This window comes from Pelophylax lessonae (assembly GCF_965119305.1).
Source record: "Pelophylax lessonae genome assembly, chromosome: 3".
NCBI classification, from domain to species: domain Eukaryota; kingdom Metazoa; phylum Chordata; class Amphibia; order Anura; family Ranidae; genus Pelophylax; species Pelophylax lessonae.
The window spans coordinates 375,278,997-375,294,627 of NC_138770.1; positions in this window are offsets into that span (position 1 = coordinate 375,278,997).

Below are 15,631 nucleotides of genomic sequence, written 5' to 3' on the forward strand. Positions count from 1 at the left end.
GATGGGCACTGATAAGGCGGCACTGGTGGGCACTGATTAGGAGGCACTGATGAGGCTGCACTGATGGGCAGCACTGATAGGCACTGTCAGGCATCAGTGAAGGACACTGATAGGTGGCTCCAAGTTCAGCCAAGTTACGCAGGGGGCGTGGTCTTCGCAAACACGGGAGGATGTCCACGAACGCCCTACCGGCATTTTAAGCCTGCGTTTTAGCTGTCTTTCGGCTATAGCGTGGGTGGGAAGCGGTTTAAAAATGCTCTTAAGCAAATAACTGGCCAGAAAAGCAGCACTCATACAGGTGCCAGGTGGGACGGGGATGCTGAGCGGAGGAGATGGGTCATCTGCTATAGGGGCCATTCTCTTGCACAAAACAACTCATCCCGCTACCCCCTAGCCCAGTCCTACCTATCCCTGCTCCTCTGTAAGCTGGTCCCACCCCTCCTTGCTAGTCTCCTTCCCTTACCTATCACTCCAAGTCAGTCCCCACTGATCTCTCTTCACCTCGCTCTTCTCCTATTCCCCCCACCTGTCCTCAGTCATGGCGTGGACTCAGCCGGAGGTACGTGCTCTCTACTTGAAACCATCTGGGTGTGGAGGTTCTGAGAACATTCTACAATGAAGGACACTGACTGTGCTGGGGACTTATACACATTAAGGTGGATTGAGACTTTCTTAGACTTTCCCTAGCGTGACAGCAGCCAGCATGTGGAGAGGCGAATCCTGAACAAGCACATGATGTCAGACGTAAGACAGTTTTTGACAAGTCCTTAATTCAAAAACAAAAATAAAAAATAGTGTCCCTCGATGTAAATCCATCGCCAATCACGATGCCCGCCGCACCTGAAAAATAGAGGCTTACCCGTCGAATGACGCTCTTGATCTTTGACAGCTATTTTATAGACAAGGGACGGGCCACCCGAATATGCCACTCCGTGGCACCGCCCCCTTCTGATGTCACTTGACATCATGTGACGTCAGAAGCGGCAGTGCCCCAGGGTGACGTGACCTGGTGGCCCCGCACTTTGCCTATAAAAGAGCTGTCAAAGCTCAAGAGGGTGGGTACGCCTTTAGAAGAGGCAGAGCGTCTTTAATTTTTTTCTATTTTTCGGATGCAGCGAGCGTCATGATTGATGATGGATTTACATCGAGGGACACTATATTTTTATTTTTATTTTTGAATGAAGGACTTGTCAAAAACTGTCTTTTGTGTTTATTTTTTTGTACTCTTTTGTACGATGTACCCGATACCCATTCACAAGGGGGGGGGCAGGTTCTGGGGTCCCCCTTGTTAAAGGGGAATTTCAGATTCTGATAATCCCCCCACCCGCAGACCCCCACAACCACAGCCCAGGGTTGTCGGTAAGAGGAGGCCCTTGTCCCCATCTGCAGCCAGGGAAGCTGCAGACTAGCTGGATGTCAATGAGCCCTCTCTTCGTGCCAGGCACCGAAAGAGTCCTGAAACCTGAGACCATTTCCTGGTTCCTTCTCTACAAACAGGCGTATACCTTTGATTCGGTGGTCCTGAAAGGGGCTGCACTTTTTTACCGGAGTCACTAAATTGTTGCTATGTTTACCGATAAGCTCAAATGGAGGCAGCCCCTCGTAAGGGATCGTGAAAAGCTCTCTGCGAGATGCCTCACCACCAAATGCAAACGCACCTAATAGGTGTTATCTGTTGGAAAGCTTTGCCTGAAAGGCACCACTACAAATTATGGTTTTGTTTAATTGATACCCATAGTCAGGAAAAACGGTCTCTCAACCCTCTCGGCCAGGTTTTTCCTGAGTTAATCTTTGGTATTTTTCATGAGACGTTTTGTTTTCTGCACTTCCGGAGCTTTCTTGTTCATTTAAAATATTTATTTTGGCGGAGCTTTGCTGGCGTGGTGCTTGTTGCTGAGGAGGATCTGGCGGCCATCTTTTTGGAGTCCAGAGCTACTGATCTGCATACATATCGTTCCATGCTGTGTTTTACTAGATAATGTGTAAGTGGCCAATTTTAATTTCAATAAAACCTTAGTCTGATGTACTATACCATGAGGAGTCTCCCTTTATATCTCTGATCTGAGGTCTGTCATTCATTGAGACTGGGCTGCCTGACTTGGAAGATTTTTGGATCTGGGATCGGCTCCACATGAGTGATTGTTTATAGGGCACGCTTGACTGATCTCTGTAATGGGCGTCTGTCAGATTCGGTAAGAGGCTTGGACACCTGGTGTTTGCTGGTGGTGGCTTCTGGATTCACAACTTACAACCTTTACTCTGTCTGTTCCTGGGATTCCCCATTCATTCATACGTGTGTGGACTTCTTATGAACTTTTACTCCCCAATTGATTTTTTGTGGATTTTAATATCAAAAGCGCTGCATGTTATTTTAAGCCTATTTATATCCACATTTCAGGATTAGTGCAAGCTGTTTTTTTTCTGTTGATATAGGGTTTGTTTATTTAGTACAGTATTATATCTTTATTACAATATTTATTAGGCCTAATCAGTTACTTTAGTAGTCTTGCCACATTGCATAAGATCTTATCATTAGTCACATGACGGACATACCTCTGGTTACCTGAAATGTTGGGGGACTACACAATCCTTTAAAGGGGTTGATGCTGAGTACGGTACTCTGTAAGTACCATCCTGCAATAATAGGCCTCCAAGAGACCCATCTCACACCAGAGACTCTTAGCTCTATAAAGTACTCCTGGGCACAAAAGATATAACATGCCACGCATACTTCATATTTCCAGAGGGGTGTGTGTCCTACACAAATCTCTGGATTTTCATGAACTAGCTGCAATATCTGATTCGGAGGGGCCATATGTATTTTTATATTGTAAATGTATGTCTTTAATATGTATCATAGCTGTGGTATACATACCTCCACCCTCTTCCATTTTAGTGCTGCAGGACCATCTGGTCTTTACTTTTGACAGGCCTGATATTTCAATCTTTGTCCTAGGTGATTTTAATAATGTCCTAAATCCTGCCCTAGACATACACCCCCTCCAAATGTAGGTTCCTCACTAAGAGGCAGCCCACTGCTACGATTTATGGAAGAGGTAAAATGGGTGGATGAATAGAGAGAAAAGTACCCCGTAACTCTCCAATTCTCCTGTTATTCTAAGACAAATGGGTCACTGTCCCGTAAATAGCTTTGTCTCGGGTCAGCTCGATCGATTGGGCTGATTTCAAAAATACTGTATGCTCCTAGAGGGGTGTCTGACCACTCGCCTTTAATATGCTTGATTACAGCTAGACCTATCCTGACCTTTCTTAGAGCTCCATGGTGTCTAAACACTTCTTGGCTGAAACTGATTCCTAAGAGCACCGGGATTGGAAAAAACATGGTTAGTATCTTTGGAGATAACGCGCTCTATACTGATAAGCTTCTGAAGTGGGATGCTTTTAAATATGATATACGTGGAGTCTTCATATCCGTAGATAATAGTATAAAGACAGAACCTCAAAAGCATGGAAAACGTATCACTCAGCATGTCCAGGAAAGGGAGAGGGTGTGTATTTCACAACCCACAGAAGAGGCCCAGTCAGCTTGGCTCGCTGCACAGGATGCCCTGATACAACTGATTAACTCCAAAGCCGAAAAAAATAGGTTTTTTTCCAAGGTAACTTTTTATGAAGAGGGGGAACGGACTGGTTATTAGGGATGATCGAACGTTTGAAAAGTTCGGTTCGACCAGAACACCCGAACTTCCGGAAAGTTCGGGTCCGGATTCCAGAACCCCATTGAAATCAATGGGACCCGAACTTCGGTAATCCAGAAACACCATTTTGAAGCCCTAAAACCCAATAAATGCCCCTAAAAAGTGCCTAGGGTTCTGGGTCATGCCCCAGGGACTATTAATCACACAAAAAAAAGTTCTTAAAAATTGTCGTTTTTGATAGAGAGCCAATTGTTGAAAAAATTATTGAAAAAAAAATTAGATTTCTTTGGATTTAGTGTCGGGGGGGGGCTAAAAAGTGTACCTGTGAAGTTTCAGCTCTGTAGCATGTCCAGAAGCAGAAAAAAAGATTGTTTGTCTTAGAATTGTAGTAGAGCAGGGATATGGCTCCGCTATTTTCACACCTGGCCGTTTTTGTTGCAGGCGTTTATTGGGCTTTTTTGTGGACGTCTTTGGAGGCAGGCATGACATCTGAACTTCTGTGTAGGGGTATATATACACACATACATATATGTATATATACACATACACACATATAGGTGTGAAAGTAGCGGAACCTTATGCCTGCGCTAATGAAATTATTTGCAGGCATAGGGCTCCGCTCCTATCACACATATATGTGTGTATGTGTATAGATACATATATGTGTGTGTGTATGTATACCCCTATACAGAAGTTCAGATGTTATGCCTGCCTCCAAAGACGCCCAAAAAATGCCCAAAAAAACGCCTGCAACAACACACCTGGGCGTTTTTGTTGCAGGCGTTTTTTTGGTCATTTTTTGGGCATCTTTGGAGGCAGGCATAACATCTGAACTTCTGTATAGGTGTATATATACATATATGTGTGTGTGTATATATACCCCTATACAGAAGTTCAGATGTTATGCCTGCCTCCAAAGACGCCCAAAAAATGCCCAAAAAAACGCCTGCAACAAAAACGCCCAGGTGTGTTGTTGCAGGCGTTTTTTTGGGCATTTTTTGGGCGTCTTTGGAGGCAGGCATAACATCTGAACTTCTGTATAGGGGTATATATACACACACACATATATGTATATATACACATACACACATATAGGTGTGATAGGAGCGGAGCCCTATGCCTGCAAATAATTTCATTAGCGCAGGCATAGGGTTCTGCTACTTTCACACCTATATGTGTGTATGTGTATATATACATATGTGTGTGTGTATATATACCCCTACACAGAAGTTCAGATGTCATGCCTGCCTCCAAAGACGTCCACAAAAAAGCCCAATAAACGCCTGCAACAAAAACGGCCAGGTGTGAAAGGAGCAGAGCCATATGCCTGCTCTACTGCAATTCTAAGAAAAATGATCTTTTTTCTATGGCGGTCACCATGACATGGAAGAATTTGGTCACCCTGCCATAGCAGTCAGAGTCAGTTCACCCTACACTACACTATGGTCACCCTGACACTTAACACATTCCCTACAGAAACTAGATTATTGAATCTAACTATAGTGGAAAATAGTACCCTAACTACACTAGATATCCCTTTCCTCACACTAATAATTGCTAAATGACACTTTTGAAGCAGGAGTAACAGAACTGCTTCCACTCTCTTCCACAGCCCCTGTATTACAGTGCTAGAGATTTGGCGGGGCTATGTTATATACTGGGGGGCGTATTCACTACTGATTGGCCTCTGGACCCCCTAGTCACTCCAATCACATTCCTAGCATCCTCCTGCCCCCTCAATTGGCTTTTACTGATGGTTCTGGTCCAATCACAGGCTTGTAAAGCCCAGTTCCTGTCCCATTGCATTTTGGTCGGTCCGTAAAAAGTTTGGAATTCGGCCAAATTTCAAACAGTCAATGTTCAGGTCGAACCGATGGTCGACCCGAACCGTTCGATCATCCCTACTGGTTATCTGCTTGCAAAAATAGTTAATGTATGCCCAACGGTTCTGGTGATTGATGCACTAAAGCTTCCTACAGGGGGCTATGCCAATTCCCCGGAAACGGTTATGGCAGAACTAATAGAATTCTACTTGGATCTCTATGCTGCTAAGGTCTCCTATACCCTAGAGGCCCTATCAAATTATTTACAGTCTATCAACATACCCACCCTCATAGAGCAAGTCTGGATGCTGCTCTTAGAGGAGATCTGGGAGGCAACCAAATCTTTTCCCAACTCCAAAGCACCTGGGGATGATGAGCTGCCAAAGGAGGTATTCCAACAACACACTGATATCCTTTTACCTAAGCTGTTGAAAGTATTCAATGAGGCCCATGAGTATGGATGGTTACTGCCTTTCATGAACAGGGCTAGTATTATTTTGCTTCTGAAGCCTGATAAGCTAGCTACTGAGCCTAATTCCTATATACCTATTTCCTTGTTACAAGCTGACATAAAAATGTTGGCTAAAGTACTGGCTGGGAGGCCTAACAAAGTAATTGCTGATATTGTTCATGCAGACCATGCTGGCTTCACACCTAACAAACCCACTGCTTTCAACCTCAGATGACTTTATATAAATATGCAGGCACCAGCTGATAACGGAGGGGCGAGAGCGCTTGTGTCGCTGGATGCAAACAAAGCCTTTGATAGCGTGAATTGGGCAGTGCTGGAAAGATTTGGCTTTGGAGAACGATTTATTGGTTAGGTCCTTTTATTGTATTATAATCCCCAGGCTGCTATATGGATGGTGACAGGACCTCACAGATATTTTCACTGGATAGGGGCTTTACATATGGTGCACTCCATGAAAAGATCATGTTGTATGCAGACGACATGCTGTTTTTGATGGGAAACACAGGCCCCTCTTTGCAAGGTGTAATGGACATAGTCACTGAATTTGGCATTTATTCAGGCTTGACTATTAACTGGATCAAGTCAGCCCTGTTGCCACTAGATGGAGCTCTTGACCCCCAGTTATCTTCTTTCTGCCCAGTGCCTATAGTGGGGCAATTCAGATATTTGGGAATAATAGTCCCAGGTGAGATTGTGGATTATTGCCGTTTGAACATATTTCCCCTGCTGTCACGGTTTAGGGATAAGGTGAAATTGTGTTCTAAACTACTGCTGTCAGTGGCGAGTAGAGCTATTTTAGGAAAAATTATCTTAATGCCCCAGCTACTCTATTTCCTCCACAATACACCTGTGGTTATACCCCTTAAAATATTCTGAATGGTAAATTCCATATTTCGCTCACTACTATGGAAATAGGGTTCTGCTAGAGTCAGTCTGGAGCAACTCTAGAGGTCTAAGGATACTGGGGGCCTATTTTTCCGGAACTTCTGGCTGTACTATCTGGCAGCCCAGCTGCAGCAGCTGAAAAACGGCACGAATGATGTATCGGCCGAGGGGGAAACACACACTGATTCCACATAGCTGTAGCGTTACACTGTGTAGAACAGGGATCCTCAAACTGTGGCCCTCCAGCTATTGCGGAACTACACATCCCATGAGGCATTGTAAAATTCTGACATTCACAGACATGACTAGCCATGATGGGAATTGTAGTTCCTGAACAACTGGAGGGCCATAGTTTGAAGACCCCTGGTGTAGAAGTTCAGACTCTCCTGGAAGCCCTTGGGGCCCAGTTCTTCTTAAAGTCCAACAAAATATACCCCATGTATAGGCTACTACATAAGATTTGGATCAAAGCAAAACAACTACAAAGAGTGTCAGGATTTACTAGTTAAAGCCCCGTCTGGAATAACGGCACTTACTCCGAACTGGCAAAGCTGCAGTGTGCAGCCGGTGGCTAACATATGGTGTTACTCACCTCCATTAAGCCCCGGAAGATTTTACCTCCTTCCTGACCAGGGCCTATTTTGAGATTCGGCACTGCGTGACTTTAACGGACAATTGCGTGGTCATGCGACGCTATACCTAAACAAATTTGACGTCCTTTTTTACCACAAACAGAGCTTTCTTTTGGTGGTATTTGATCACCTGTGCGATTTTTTGATCATGCGCTATAAACAAAAAAAGAGCATCAATTTTGCAAAAATAACAATATTTTTCACATTTTTTATATGAAAATCCCCCCCAAAAAAATGTAAAAATCAACATTTTTTAACATTTTAGGCCAATTTGTTTTATGCTACATATTTTTGGTAAAAAAAATCGCAAAAAGCGTATTTTGATTGGTTTGCGCAAAAGTTATTGCGTTTACAAACTAAGGGAAAGATTTTTGTCATTTTTGTTGTTTTTTTTTAACGCGTAATGGCGGCGATCTGCGATTTCTTTTGTGGGACTGCGACATTGCGGGGGGCAGATCGGACCCTTGACTGACATTTTTGACACTTTTGGGGTTACCAGTGACATTTCTACAGTAATCAGTGCTATACATATGCACTGTTACTGTAAAATGACACTGGCAGTGAAGGGGTTAACTTTTTTTGAGAGGGAGGGGTTGTGTGTGTCCCTAGGGGCATGATTCTAACTGTGATTGGCTGTGGCTTGAGGTGTAGGAATAGTGATCAACGGTCCTACATAGTAGAACCGTATGATCACTGTTCATACACAGGGGAGAATGACAGGCGGCTCGTTTACATCAGTCGCCTGCCTTTCTCCCACTCTAACGGACAATCGCGAGTGCCCGGCGGACATCGGGTCCAGCGGCCACACGCGTGGGGGGGACCGTGACCGAGCGGGAGCGTGCCTCCGGCGGTGCACGCTCGCTCCCCAGAGCCTCACAGGCTAGTGACGTACCCATACGTCACTTTGCCTGTGAGGGGCTGACCGCCGCAGTATATGTACTTGCGGCGGTCGGCAAGTGGTTAAGCAATGGCAGGTTGCTCCTATTTGCCCAGACGCAAGCCAAATATGGATTGTCAAACAAAATGTACTTCCCCCCACCTTCAATTGCAGCACGCCATTATAGCGCAATAATTTTTAGAGCAGGCGGTGTTATCTCCCACTACTCTTTTCAATATGATACAGCAATCCACATCCACTAAAGGGTTCATCTCCAGGTGCTATGCCATGCTGCTGCCGGAGTACATTGAGAATTTTCCCAACACAGCTATGGAAAAATGGGCGGAGGGTGTGGGTGATATAGATGGGGATCAGTGGTCGGAGGCTCTGGAACCTGTCTACGGCTGTCCTTTAAATGTAACCAAAAGACTGTCCCAAATACTGTATATATAATATTAAGGGTTCATCATACCCCACTTAAATTGCTTATTCTTGGAATCCACCCAGACCCACTGTGTACAAGATGCAAGGGAGCTAAAGGGAACCTGATGCATATCCTTTGGCGGTGCCCAAAGTTGCACAGCTTTTGGACTGGCATAGTAAACACCATTAACAATACTTTTCAAGTAACCGTCTTTCTTGACCCTAAACCTTGCTTATTGGGTATACTGGATGAGGTTATAACTAACATATATGTCAGAGACGCAATGTCCAGAGCACTGTTCCAAGCTCGAAAGCTGATCTTGCAACATTGGATCTCTCAAACCTCTCCAACTTTAGAGATGTGGTTAGCCAACATGGGATTAACTTTGAGATATGAGCTCTTGATATATCAGCATAGAGGCAGCCCGAGCCAGTTCAATAGAATCTGGGGATGCTGGCTAGCTACCCCCGGCTTGGCTCCATTGGACCTAATTCTTGATAGGCTATTAACTTAAAGTGGGAACTCAACCGTTCTGTTTGTCCCCTTGGAGTGAGTTTAATTGAAGGTACTGGGGAAGAGATATGATGAGAATGTCTTCTTAAACCATACCTAGGGATGCATACACTGTGAGATATAACGACTAATGACATCTCAGGTTCAACTGATTTTATAAACCTGCTTTGTCTTTGTACAAGAACATTATTCTACTTTGTATGCTAATGTATTGTATAATGTAATACTTTGGAATGTGTATTGTTTATTGTACTGTTAATAGTTGTTAATAAACTTTATTCTGATTAAAAATATATATATGAATTGTTAATAAAATAGAGATAAAAAAAATCAGCAGGTAAATAATAGCTGAAAGGAGAAGGGAAAGAAGGGGTCAATTATTGCTGATTAGGGTAAACTATGGGTTCATAAGGAATAAAGCTGAACTCCAGAGATGCATTTTATTGCATAATTACATTGGTCCAACTTGAACAAAGTAATTATGCATATGCTAGACCTGTGGGACTGCTGTGGAAGCATACAATCACTGTAGTAGTCTGTCACTACTACTGTGATGCCTGCTGTCTTCATGGTGCCATGCTAAGTAATTTCCCTGCTACATGGTAAACACAGTGGGTTGCTTACTTGACATGGGAGCTATTTACAGAACACCTTGCATAATTCTCAATAAATGCAAGACATCCTCTTGACATCACTGCTCCATCTCTCCACCATATAGAATCAGAGAATGCATTGCATTCCTTAGGAAAAATGCAAGGCATTCTGTGAATAGTGCCAAACGAGTGATCTTGGCAAAAGAGCTTCAAGACAGCGGCAACTATTGTAGTAGTGGTGACTACTACAGTGATTCTCCACTTTCACAATGGTCCCACAGGTATGGCACATGTATACTTACATTGGTACAATATGTACTAATGTAAATATGCATTAAAATCTAAAGTATATCTAGATTTCATCTTTAAAAAGAAAAAAAATATATTATTTGTCAGGTTGCTTTAACCGCATCTCGTTCAGCCATTGCACATAAATGACTGGACGGGAGCTTCCTTGATGCAGGTGGACGTACGCATGTATCACCCCCCCCCCCCCCATATGCCAGTATAACCTTTTACGCCTGTGTCATTAACACAGCCAGCAACCATGTACCAGTTCACTACTAACACCAGTAACACTGTTCCCAAACGAGTGCCACCAGCCAGTGTCCCTGTCATGGTCTTACCTTCTTGCTGTTCTCCTTCGTTTGACATGTGCTGGCGGCCATCTTGGTTTCTGGGTTTCTTGTAGCCTCCCACCCTGCGGCTCCTCCTTCCCACTGGGAGGAGCTGGATACCTAGCTCATATATATAGGAGGTCTGTGGCTTCAGTTCCCTGCTTGGTCCTCCTGTGTTCACATGCTACTAAGACTGCTGCTACTTCTGGTTCCTGTTCCTGGCTTCGTCTGACTACCCTGCTGGTTCCTGATCCTGGCTTCGTCTGACTACCCTGCTGGTTCCTGTCCCCTGGCTTCGCAAAGACTCTGCATCGCTTTCGCCATCCGTTTGGACTTTTGCTTTATAGCTTGTTTTTCAATAAAGCTTTCTTATTTTCACTTATCTGTTGTTGTACGTCTGGTTCATGGTTCCGTGACATTAGGACCAAGCCATGAATTCTGACGGTACAGGGCCATCCTCGCTACCCACGCTGGTTGCCAGACTTGATCAGCAGGATCACCTGTTGGGTCGGTTCGCCGTGGCGTTGCAAACCCTGCTTGAACGCACGGTTCATTTCGCTCCCGTTGCCGATGGGTCGGTTGTCGCTCCTGGGTCCGCTCCTACTGCCGCTCCGGTTGTTGCGCCAGAGTCTACCCCGACACCTGTTGTTGCGCCTGCGGTGTTTCGGGGTATGTCCGGTTCTGCCCCCCTTCCACAGCGCTTTGGGGGAGAGCCAACTCAGTGCCGAGGTTTCCTTAACCAGGTGGGCATTTATTTCGAGTTGCTGCCACATGCCTTTCCTACTGAGAGATCAAAGGTGGGCTTCTTAATCTCGCTGCTCTCGGACAAGGCCTTGGCCTGGGCCAGCCCTTTATGGGAGAACAACAATCCGGTGGTTGCCGAGTTTTCCGGTTTTGTTGCTTCTCTTCGGAAGGTATTCGATGTGCCGGCTCGTGCTGCCTCTGCTGCGAAGCTCCTTATGTCCATCAGACAGGGTTCACGATCCGTAGCTGAATACGCCATTGAGTTTCGTACCCTGGCAGCAGAGGTGGGCTGGAATAATGAGGCTCTGGTCGCTGCTTTCTCTCATGGTCTCTCGGATGCCTTGAAGGATGAGGTTGCAGCTAAGGACCTACCAGTGGAGCTCGAGTCTCTTATTTCTTTCCTGATTTTGATTGACACCAGACTCAGGGAGAGACCTTCCTTTAAGGAGAGTCTGCGGAGGCCTCCTAACAGATTGGCGCCTACCTTTGTTGTCCCACCCGTGCCTCCCTCTCCTCCCACGCCTCCTGGGGATGACTTGTCTGGGGGTGAACCCATGCAGCTGGGGTTTGCTCGCCTGTCTGAGGGGGAGAGGGTACTCCGGAGACGCGAGGGCCGATGCATGTACTGTGGTCTCGGTGGGCATTTTCGGTTGGCATGTCCGAACCGTCCAGGGAAACGCTCGCACCTGAGATCCTGTCGGGGGCAGATCTTGGGTGGAGTCTCCTCGTCCCCGGTTTCCCGTGTTGACAAACCACTGATCACTGTTGTCCTTTCCTGGGTCGGGGGCTCGGTGACGACCCAGGCGTTGGTGGACTCTGGTGCTGGTGGTTTGTTCATTGATAGTGCGTTCGCTGCCGCCAATTCCATTCCTCTGCAGGCTCGAGGTTCTCCTCTGGCTCTTGAGGCGATAGACGGCAGACCCCTTCTGCCGCCACACGTGACTCATGAGACCCTTCCAGTGGGGTTAGCCATTGGTGCCGTCCACAGAGAGTCGGTCTGCTTCCAGGTTATTTCGTCTCCACACTACTCGGTGGTCTTGGGGTACCCCTGGCTCCAGGAGCATAATCCGATTTTCGATTGGAGATCGGCCGAGATCCTCTCGTGGTCACCGCAGTGTGGGGCTAGTTGCATCCATGGGCCTGTCAAGTTGCTGTGTACTTCCTCGGACTCTCTGTTGCCCCCTGAATACGAGGAGTACCGGGATGTATTCGATAAGGTGCGCGCGGTTGCCCTACCTCCGCACCGCCCATACGATTGTGCCATCGAGTTACAATCTGGTGCCGTTCCTCCTCGTGGCAAAGTCTATCCACTGTCGGTAGCGGAGAATGAGGCCATGGAGGAGTACGTGAGGGAGGCGCTTTCACGTGGACACATTCGCAAATCCTCGTCCCCGGCAGGGGCTGGATTTTTCTTTGTGAAAAAGAAGGGCGGTGAGTTGAGGCCTTGCATCGATTACAGGGGTCTCAATCGCATCACGATCAAGAACGCTTACCCGATACCCTTGATTTCCGAGCTGTTCGATCGCCTTAAAGGGGCCACGGTCTTTACCAAACTCGACCTGAGGGCGGCATATAACCTCGTAAGGATCAAGTCGGGCGATGAGTGGAAGACCGCGTTTAACACCAGGACCGGTCATTATGAATCCTTGGTTATGCCCTTTGGGCTGTGCAATGCGCCCGCAGTCTTTCAGGAATTCATCAACGATGTTTTCCGTGACCTGTTGCAGCAGTGTGTGGTGGTCTACCTGGATGACATCTTGGTATATTCTGAGTCCATGGAGACCCACATTCTGGATGTCAAACGAGTGTTGCAACGGTTACGAGAGAACAAGCTGTTCGGTAAGCTTGAGAAATGCGAATTTCACCGATCCCAGGTAACCTTCTTAGGTTACATCATTTCCGCTGAGGGGTTCTCCATGGATCCTGAGAAGGTTTCGGCTGTCTTACAGTGGCCCCAGCCCAGTGGTCTTCGCTCCCTGCAGCGCTTTTTGGGCTTCGCCAATTATTATCGGAAGTTCATCAGGGACTTTTCCATGCTAGCCAAGCCTCTCACGGATCTGACCAGGAAGGGCAGTAATTCCCAGGTCTGGCCGCCCGAGGCCATCCGAGCTTTTGAGGCTCTAAAGTCCGCCTTTGTGTCGGCTCCGATTCTGTCGCATCCCAACCCTGGGTTGCCCTTTGTCCTCGAGGTGGACGCGTCTGAGACGGGAGTAGGCGCCCTTCTGTCTCAGCGTAGAACACCAGAGGGTCCTCTGCTTCCTTGTGGGTTTTACTCCCGGAAACTGTCTTCCGCGGAGTGCAACTACCAGATTGGTGACAGGGAGTTATTGGCCATCGTGCAGGCTCTCAAAGAATGGAGGCACTTGCTCGAGGGTTCGGTGGTTCCGGTCCTCATCCTGACGGACCACAAGAATCTGACCTACCTCTCTGAGGCCAAGAGATTGACACCACGTCAGGCCAGATGGGCTCTGTTCTTGTCACGTTTTAATTACGTGGTCTCCTACCTACCCGGTTCCAAGAACATCAGGGCTGATGCCTTATCACGGCAGTACTCCGACCTGTCCAGGGAGGAGTCGATTCCGACTTCGGTCATACCTCCGAATCAGATCCTGGCTGCCATTCGCACCAGCCTGACCTCTCCCCTGGGTGAGCAGATTTTGGCGGCTCAAGCTGGTGCTCCCTCTGGGAGACCCAACGGCAGATGTTTTGTGCCTGAGGAGTTGCGCACTCGGTTGTTGCGAACCTACCATAACTCCAAGACCGCGGGGCATCCTGGAAAGAATCAGCTGTCCTGGGCTGTTTCACGTCTGTTCTGGTGGCCTTCCCTACGTTCCGACATCGCCGCATATGTAGCGGCATGCTCCGTTTGTGCCCAGAGTAAGTCCCCTCGGCACCTTCCGTTGGGCCTTCTGCAACCCTTAGCCACCGGGGAGCGCCCATGGTCACACCTGGGGATGGATTTCATTGTGGACCTCCCTGCATCCCGAGGCCATACGGTCATTCTCATGATTGTGGATCGGTTTTCCAAAATGTGTCACTGTGTTCCTCTCAAGAAGTTACCCTCTGCACAGGAGTTGGCCACGATTTTTGCCAGGGAGGTCTTCCGGTTGCACGGTTTGCCCAAGGAGATTGTGTCGGATCGGGGGAGTCAGTTTGTGTCCAGGTTCTGGCGCGCCTTTTGCTCCCAGTTGGGGATTCATCTCTCCTTCTCCTCTGCCTACCACCCTCAGTCCAATGGGGCCGCAGAACGTTCCAATCAGGCCTTGGAGCAATTCCTTCGTTGCTATGTCTCCGATCACCAAGACAATTGGGTTGACCTCCTGCCTTGGGCTGAGTTTGCCAGGAACACGGCGGTGAACTCTTCCTCTGGGACGTCTCCCTTCATGGCCAACTATGGGTTCCAACCTTCCGTGTTACCGGAGGTATTCTCTCCCCAGGATATTCCGGCTGTGGAGGATCACCTTTCCGTCCTACGTGCTTCTTGGGTACAGATCCAGAAGTCCCTTGAGGTCTCTGCGCAGCGCCAGAGACTCCAGGCTGATCGCAGACGAGCGCCTGCTCCTTCCTACCAGGCCGGAGACCGTGTATGGTTGTCCACCCGCAACCTCAACCTTCGAGTGCCCACTCCCAAGCTGGCGCCTCGCTTTGTTGGTCCCTTCCGAGTGCTTCGCAGGGTAAACCCGGTAGCCTATGCCCTTGCGCTTCCTCCTGGCATGCGGATCTCCAACGTGTTTCATGTCTCCCTGTTGAAGCCTCTGGTGTGTAATCGTTTCACTTCCTCGGTTCCTCGGCCTCGTCCGGTCCGAGTGGGTAATCGTGAGGAGTATGAGGTGAGCAATATCCTGGACTCACGCCTGGTCCGCGGTCGGGTGCAGTTTTTGGTTCATTGGCGTGGTTATGGTCCAGAGGAGCGTTCCTGGGTTCCCTCCGCAGATGTCCATGCTCCTGCCTTGCTCCGAGCCTTCCACGCACGCTTCCCTCAGAAACCGTTCTTTACTCCGCGGAGGAGGGGCCCTTGAGGGGGAGGTACTGTCATGGTCTTACCTTCTTGCTGTTCTCCTTCGTTTGACATGTGCTGGCGGCCATCTTGGTTTCTGGGTTTCTTGTAGCCTCCCACCCTGCGGCTCCTCCTTCCCACTGGGAGGAGCTGGATACCTAGCTCATATATATAGGAGGTCTGTGGCTTCAGTTCCCTGCTTGGTCCTCCTGTGTTCACATGCTACTAAGACTGCTGCTACTTCTGGTTCCTGTTCCTGGCTTCGTCTGACTACCCTGCTGGTTCCTGATCCTGGCTTCGTCTGACTACCCTGCTGGTTCCTGTCCCCTGGCTTCGCAAAGACTCTGCATCGCTTTCGCCATCCGTTTGGACTTTTGCTTTATAGCTTGTTTTTC